The sequence below is a fragment of the Dipodomys spectabilis genome, unplaced genomic scaffold, assembly GCF_019054845.1.
Source record: "Dipodomys spectabilis isolate Male_0828 unplaced genomic scaffold, ASM1905484v1 ptg000034l, whole genome shotgun sequence".
Classification (NCBI taxonomy): Eukaryota; Metazoa; Chordata; class Mammalia; order Rodentia; family Heteromyidae; genus Dipodomys; species Dipodomys spectabilis.
In genome coordinates this window covers 8,154,518-8,162,936 of record NW_024870711.1, presented here as the reverse complement: position 1 = coordinate 8,162,936, position 8,419 = coordinate 8,154,518, and the positions used below count along the sequence as shown (strand labels likewise).

The 8,419-nt window shown below is 46.0% G+C and overlaps 1 protein-coding gene across 6 annotated transcripts in view; it reads left to right on the top strand.

The window, feature by feature from the left end:
* The first annotated feature begins 1,431 nt into the window (after positions 1–1,431).
* Ezh2 (enhancer of zeste 2 polycomb repressive complex 2 subunit) overlaps positions 1,432–8,419 on the top strand; it is a 64,556-nt gene continuing 57,568 nt past the window's right edge. For 4 of the 6 annotated variants that reach the window (XM_042677232.1, XM_042677230.1, XM_042677231.1 and 1 more), the window contains exon 1: positions 1,535–1,573. The gene's annotated coding sequence lies outside the window, so the exon portion shown is untranslated. Of the gene's footprint in view, positions 1,574–8,419 lie in introns of all 6 variants that reach the window. The other 2 variants (XM_042677228.1, XM_042677227.1) reach the window with 1 other exon arrangement.

Genomic DNA, 8,419 nt, shown 5'->3' with positions numbered 1-8,419 from the left:
AAAAGCAGTGTGAGGCAGAAGCATTTTATCTTGGAAAATGTATCGGTCCTTGCTCATTAATGAAAACAGCTAAGGTTTGCCACATTATTTTATCGATATGTCTGAGTAGCATAACTCTACTTTTGCACTGATTTACTAATAATTTTGTTTTAGACACAAGGCTGCTTTTCCTCTCTGTATCTTTTAGATCTCCTGCACGTGCACTTATCGCTGAATTTGTTCAAAATATACAAGAAACTGGATGAAAAGAGGGGAACATCCTGAGTTAAATGAGATAAGAAGCCTTAGATCATTAAATCATAGTTCCATCACTGAAAACTTTAGTCAGGTCATTAAGAATACCAAAGCACCCTCCACGTTTCCTCGGACGTCGAGCCCAAGTGAACAAAGTCCCCAGCCTGCCTTTCCAATCCTGAGTCTCAGAGCCGATGGGTGGTTGGGATTTTGCCCTTTTAACAATCAATCCTGAATGTCCTAAACGCCACAGCCAGCTGCCAGCGGAGTGTGTCCCGGCCACAGTATTCCTGTTTCTCCGGGGTTAGGGAGGCTCGCTTCTAACCGTGCAGGCAGAGCGTGGCCATCTTCCCAGCGTCGCGCTGGACGCCCGCCGGGAGCAGGTGACCCGCTCACCCTCCACGCCGACGCGGGTCGGAAACTCTCCCGACCCAGGAGGTCCAGACAACTTCCAGAAACCCGAGATCGCTGTCACGGGGCTCTTTCCGACAATTTCCTGGGGGCGATGGGGTCCGCGAGCTCAGCCCCGTCAGAAGTCACCGCGCCGGCCGCGAGCGCGATCGCGCGGTCGGACGCCGGACCCTGGCTCAGCCCGGCGGGTCGCGCGTGGCCGGCTGCGCGCCACCCTCGGGGCCGACGCCGCCTCGGCTCCGAGCGCCGGGCGGGGGGGGGGGCGGGAGGGAGCGGTCAGAGCGCGGCGGTTAAAAACCGTTACCACTACTGAGTTTTGAACTGGTTCAAACTTGGCCAGTGCGCCCGCCCCTCCCCTCCCCCTCCCGGGAACTCCGCGGCGCCGATTCCCGCCAAGAGCCGCGAGCGCGCAGTCCCGCCCTCCGGCCGGTTCCCGCCACCCCGCCTCCCGCTGGAGGCGGGCTCTGAGCGCCGCCGAGTCCCCCGTCCCCGCCTGCCTGGCTGCCCACCGCCTTCTGGAGAAACGTCGCGCGTTCGGCAAAAGAACAAAGACGATGGCCACGGCGGCGCTTCCACACTGCCAGCTGCGTTCCTCTACGCGAGCCTCCGCCCGCGCACGCGCCGCCGCCCGCGAGTCCCGAGCGCCCTCAGCGTGGGGCGCGCTCGACGCCTCCGAGCCCGGCGGGCCCTATGATTGGATAGGCGCCCGCTCGCATTCCGCCAATCAGAGAGGCGCTTAGTTGGACTGGGAGGGGGGCAAATAAAAGCGATGGCGATTGGGCTGCTGCGTTTGGCGCTCGGTCCGGTCGCGTCCGACACCCAGTGGGACACAGAAGGCAGTGAATCCGGAGCGGCGGCGGCGGCGGCGACGGCGGCGGCGCGCGGGGGCGGCGCGCGGGAGAGGCGCGGGCTGGCGCGCGGGACGAAGGTAACGCGCGCTGTCGGTGGCCGGCCGCTGGGGCTCCGGAGTGCGACCGGAGCGGCGGCGACGCGGGGGTCCTCACAGTGGTTACCCGGCCGGTCCCGGGAATCGCCCAAGCGGGGCTTGACCCCGGCGCGGCTTTTGTAGGCGCGTGGAGGGGGGGGCGGGCGAGGGGGACCCCCGCCGCGGAAGGGCCGGTGAGGTGGGGGCCGGACCCCGCGAGTGGACCGCGCCGATCCCCGGAGGTTTGGGCTGGAGCCCGGAGGGCGCGGGGCAGGGGGCTCCCGTCCCCGTGGCTGACTCCGCCGGGGCCGGCGCGGGGGGCGTTCCGGGGGCCGGGCCGGGGCCGGCAGTCCCGGGGCTCAAGTCTCCTTTGTGTGGCCGAGCGCCCGGGTGGGACGGGGACGGACACAAGTTGGTGGGACCGTGCCGCGGGTCCGTACTCAGACAAAGGACAGACCGAGTCGCGGAAGGGCTCGGCGCGAGGGGAGGGCGCGACACCCGGGGTCCCCGCGGAGGCGGCCGGGGGCGTGGGGCGGCGGCGCGGGTGGGCCGGGCCGGTCCCCGCGCCTTCTCCCGCCTCCCGCCTCGGGACGGCCGGTGGCGCCCGACCGGGCTGCCCCGGGACCGGCGTGCGCGACGTGGGAACTGGGACTGCCCGACGGTGACATTTCTCCCGAGCGCAGCCTCGGGCTGCCGGCCGAGCCTTTCCTCCCGGCGGGCTTTGTGCTAAGTTGGAGGGGAGAGTCGATCTGTCCACCCCGCGCGCTCGGGTTGCGGGGTGGAGGGGGGCTTTCTGTTTGAGTCCTCCCGCTTCTTTGTGATCGCCCCCGCTCCACTCACCAGCGGATCTGTGCCGAAGGGATACTTTCTCTTGAAAATGGGAGAAATGGAGAAGCAGGGGCTTTCGGAAAACTTGGTGATCGCCTCGGGAGTTCCCACTTGCTAAAGAATCGTAACCTTAAAAAAAAAAAATGGGGGCTGTTTTGACCAACTTGTGTGATATCTCTGAGAATGGCGACAGGTGCTAACGAAATCAACTGTCATTCGGTCAGCGATCCCGGCCCGAATCCTGGAGGGTTGAATGTGGATGAGATGACAGAGAGAGGTGATCGAGACGAAATGCCTACGAAAAACGTGGTGTTAGACCGGAGGGTCGGCGGATCCTTCCTAATTGGTCTTGTTTTCCGTGAACAATAGCGTTCAGTGAGTCAGAAAAGACTGGATGTAGAAACGTTCGTTGCTTAAGACATTGAATGTGTGCTGCCCACAGTTCAAACTAAAACTTCCTTTGTTTATCGCACCCGATCTTTAAAATTTACATTCGTTTGGAACTGAAAAAAAGAATCTGTCTTTGGCATTTAAAAACATTTTACCAAAAGGCGTTTTAGGGTTCTGGAGGTCTTTGTCAGTTTAACTTGATGAGGTTTTAATGTTTCTTAAAACATTTACAAAATAAACCTTTCAGGACACGCATAATGGCACACTCGAATGTAGTTTATACTTGGACGGTTTTTGGAGTTTATTTTTCGATATTTATAAACATTAACCACGAATTAATATTTCACAATAAAATGCAGATGTATGCAATCCTAACTAGATTATTCATAGTATTATTTGCAAAAAACGAAAGTATTTAAGCTATATTTTAACTTAGTATTCATGGTCTGGAAAATTAGGAATAGATTGGATTTTTGTCCGTACACAAAGAGTCCTGTTCTCTTTTTGAAGATGAGTTGGGGAATGTGATGTTTAAAGTCCCAGAAACAGGAAAATTTCATCTTAAATTCTCATTTTTGTGGGAAGTGACTATATTCCAAGAAAATAAATTAGGAATACTTAGGTCTTTTCTGATTACATTGTTCCCTCTGATGAGGACATCGTGCATCTGCCAACTTAAGGCTTCGTGTAGAAGTGGAGACAAAGAAATACAATGTAAGAATTTGTATTGCATTTGTTTGGCAGTGTTGAGCATCACTGAACAGACATACTAGGTGCTGCTTAAGTGGTGAGCTTGTGAAGTAAGGTCTACATTTATACTAGCAACTATTTATCTATTTAGAAATCTTATTGATAATCTCATTCACTATATGAGATAAGCTAGTTGTGCAAAGTTTTGGTAGAAACTTGGGTATTTTAGTACTAAAATTCTAATTTTACCCTTTGTGTATTTTGTATTTAGTACTTGGTCTTAACCTTGCCACAAGATAATTTTAGAACACCTTTTTTCGGAATTGGTGGGAAATTTTGTTTTAAATTGTTTTCCTGGTTAAATTGGGAGTCTATTTAGGCAGTCTAAAGATCAGTGATAGAAAAGAAAAACACCTGTTGATTTAGTGTAGTTAGGGGGGAAAAAAGTTGGCCTTTTGGTACTGGCTTTGTTTAGCCATAGTACCTAGAATGCTCATCTTTGTGTGGCTTTTTAAAGCTTTGCAGGCGGATTTCTCCAGGTCACATTGGAGTTTTTTCAGGACATACTTTGAGAAGCATGCTCAAGAAGTGTAAATTTATTTGTTTTAATCTTTAAAAATAAACAATGATTAAGAAAGTTGATCTGCATTTAAAAATTAGCAAGGAGTTTATGGGTTTAGAAAGGATTTATGAATTAGCTTTGAAGTTTTGTGTCTGTATAGATGATTGAAAAATGTTATGAAGCAACTATGTGGGGACTGAAACTTTGAGGGGGAGTATAAACTAGAGAAACAATTTCATTAAATTGAGAGAATAGTTCATCAGATGATGTGCTTTCCCTTCTAGAGGCTGTCCCTGAATTCTCTGCACTGCACTCTTGCTTCTCACAGAAAGTTTTATTATAGGATCACCAAATTGTAATTGTAGCAACTACACTCAATAATTGAATCAAGGAAATAAGAAAGATAATGAAGTAATTTAGCAAAGAAATGTGAAAAGCCAACAGGATATATTTGTATTTATGTCTTCAAGAATTTTGGAAGATGCTTTCCATTGTTTTTGAAACCGTGTACAAAGAAAAATAATTGTCAAGGTACCTAAATTCCAATGTCTTCTGTGATATTGTAGGCTGGAGATCTATCTGTGTCTATCCATCCTTTTGGTTTTGGTCGTGCTGGGGTTTGATCTCAGGACCTTGTGTTTGCTACACAGGCTTGAGTTCACACCTTTAGCTGCTTCTGCTTTTGTTATTTTTGAGTAGGATTTTGCTATTTGCCAAGGATGATTCTCATAGCTGGAATGACAAGTGTATGCCATTGCACCCAGGTTTTATTGACGGAGAGCCAGTCTTTCTAACGTTTTACCATGGCTGGCCTAGAAACGCCATCCTCCTGATTGCAGCCTTGTGAGTCGCATGAGCCATGGTGTTTGGCTGAAAATGGCAAATTTTCTAGGTTCAACTGTTGATATTCATGTCTGATATTTCAAGTAACTGGAAAAGGTTTGATGAGTCATCTGGGTGTTCATTATAAAAATGTGTCTTGTACAAAAACGCCAGGTAAAATTTTGTATATTTGCAGCTGATACTGGTAAGAGAGAGTTGTATATATGACATGTGATCACATGTGTGTGTGTCTTTTTCTCTCTCCTCTTTAATCAAGATATTAATATATAGCTGTCATGGATTCACAATCCTCCTAAGCACTAGTATTACATATGTGCACACCTTGCTTTTTTTTTTTTTTTTTTTTTTTTTTTTAGTATGTGATCTTGCTGTGTTGCCTAGTTTAGCTTGGAACTTTAGGGCTAAAGTGATCCTTCTATCTTGTAGCTGAAATTTCAGGTATGTGCCACTGTGTATGGCTTGGGAGTGGCATATCTTTTAATTGAAGGGTGTATTGTTGAATTTAAGTTCCTTATTGGCATATTTTCAAGTAGATTTTAAAGCTAAAACTGAAGAGGAAGCATGGTAATGTTAATTGGGGGCCACAATTCTTATAAAACTGTTTATATACAGGTTAGTAAATCTAATGCTTTCTCAAAAGCTATAGCTGATATGTATAGCCTCAGATCCTGCCATTGAAACACTACTTGGTATAAAATGTGATGAAAAGTAAAGAAAGGCATTACTGCATGATGAAAATGTACACTGCTTAATACAGTTTGGTCAATGAAGGACCATTACTAGAGTAATTGCCTAGTGATACTGTAGCCATCTTACTTTGTGTAAGGACATTCTATTCGGGTTGTTCACACAATGAAAATCATTTACCAGTCCTTGTCATTATCCAACACATGACTAATATCAATAGTGTCTACTATTTTCCAGACACTTGCAGAGTCTCACAGACTTTCTTGCCTGGGCTGGGATCCTCAGATCTCAGCCTCCTGAGTGGTGTGAACCACTGGGGCCCGGCCAGACACTTTGGTTTACTCTTAATATTCATCTCAGATACTTTATTTTTAATTACTGTAAAACTACTTGTCATCTACCAACAGGTGAAGGAACAAAATAGGGTGTGTACTTGCAGTACAACATTCTAACATAAAAGGAGTAAGATTCTAATATATGCTGTGCAACTTTGGTGGGCCTCTAGGACATATGTTAAATAGAATGAATATTCCAGTTGCAACATTTTATACACAGCATTAAAAAGTGAGATTCTATTAGCATGATGTAGCTAGATTAGGTAACTTCATAGAAGCACAAAGTACCATTTAGCAAGAAATGAACAGAAAGGTAAATGGGGAGTTATTTAATAAACAGATTTTGTTCAGAATAATGAAATAATTCTGGAGATGGGTGGTGGTGATGGTTGAAAAATGAACTAAATATACAGTCAGGGGTTTCATATCTGGATCCAACCAACTGATGATTGAAATACTACTCAAATTAAGTTGTATTTTTCAGCATTGGTGTCTCACACCTGGAATTCTAGCTACCTAGGAAGCTGAGATCTAGAATCAAGGTTCAAAACCAGCTCCTTCAGGAAAGTCTGTGAAACTCGTCTCTTAAGTAACCACCACAAAGCCAAACATGAAATTGTGGCTCAAGTGGTAGAGCAATAGCCTTGAGCAGAAAAGCTCAGGGATAGCACCCATGCCCTGAGTTCAAGCCCTAGTTACTAACACAAACAAAATAAATTATATTTGTATTGAACATGTGTAGACATTTTCTTATTTCCCCCTGAACAGTACAGTATAACAACTGTTTCCATAGCATGTTAATTGTATTAGGTGCTAGAAGTAATCTAGATACAATTTAAAAGTACATGCACTAGTTGAGTGTCCTTGCCGGCCTGCCTACCTCCTATCTACATAGGAGCCTGAGGCAAGGGGAGAGCTTGTGCTCACGAGTTTGAGATGAACCTGGGAAAAATGGCAAGAACTCTCAAAACAATAACCAGGAAAAAGTATACTGTACTAACTAAAGATGTAAGAGATTTCAACGGTTTTGATATCCCAGGAAGAGTATGGAACTTACTGTTTTTGGATAGAGAGGGACAACACTTAATGCCACACAATTGGACATTTAAAAATTAATTAACATGGCAAATATTACATATATTTTTACCAGAATATAGTACTTACCACACTCTGCTAACCTTTACTGATATGGAAATGAAGGACCTTAATGAGGTTAAAGTTTTTCAAAGTACATTTTTTATTTAAGAAGTTGTACGCAGGAGTTGCCATTCACCAAAGCAGTTTATGAATACAACGCATCTTGATCCATGTCCCCCCTTTCCACATTCTCACCCTTCTCTCCGAACATACTCCTTCCTTCACTTAATTTTGTATGATACACATTGGATTATTGACTGCATTCTCATCACAATTTCTGAATCTTTAATCAGATAGCCTTCTCAGATTATGTACCTCAGCTAACATCCCAGTTACCAAGGAAAGCACAATAAAACAATTACTAAATTACTACTAAATTGTCTTCTCCAAAGCAAGTTTTTAGTAAGATACAACTTGTTTTTTAAGATCAAATGGTACAGCCCAAAGCTTAGTTTGCCTGAATTAAGACTTTGTCTGGAACTAGAATTTGGAGTGAGGATCCAAACTTAGGTTTTTTTTATATACCATATTATCTTTTTCATTAAAAAAATTAATGTTTTATTTTCCCTATATAGAAGTTTGAACTTGGCCTCTGTTTCTTAGCTGATCCTCTTATCATGCCTCCAGCCCTCCAAGCTACCAGTATTTGCGGATTACTGATAGTTAAAGATATATCAGCTCCAAGAAGAGTGCATTTCTTTGAATTAATCAGTTCATCTAAAGGTAGACCATTGTTAGCTAGGTGCAGGTGGCTCAGGCCTGTTATCCTAGCTACTCAGGAGATTGAGATCTGAGAATCCTGGTTCAAAGCCAGCCTGGGCAGAAAAGTCAAGTGAGACTCTTTATCTCCAATTAACAACCAGAAAACCAAAAGTGGCAGTGTGGTTCCAAGTGTAGAACCCCAGCCTTGAGCCAGAAAGCTCAGGGACAGTGCTAAGGCCCTGAGTTCAAATCCAATGACTGACTTCCCCCCCACCCCCAACCCTGCCTATAAAGAAAGATAGACCATCATTGTTGCTTTTAGACAGATGCCTTTGAGGATTTGATTTGTTTCTTGATTTGATTATTATTTTTTTTTGTCGGTTGTGGGGCTTGAACTCTGGGCCTGGGTGCTGTCCCTCAGCTCTTCAGCTCAAGGCGAGAGCTCTACCACTACAGCCCCACTTCTGGTTTTCTGGTTGTTTATTGGAGATAGGAGTCTCACGGTCTCTCCTGCCCAGGCTGGCTTTGAACCACGATCCTCAGATCTCAGCCTCCTGAGTAGCTAGGATTATAGGCGTGAGCCACCAGTGCCCGGCCTTGATTTGATTATTTGTATCTCAGCCATTGCTATAATAGTATGCATGTATGGGAAGATATAAAGTGGTTGCTTGGGCT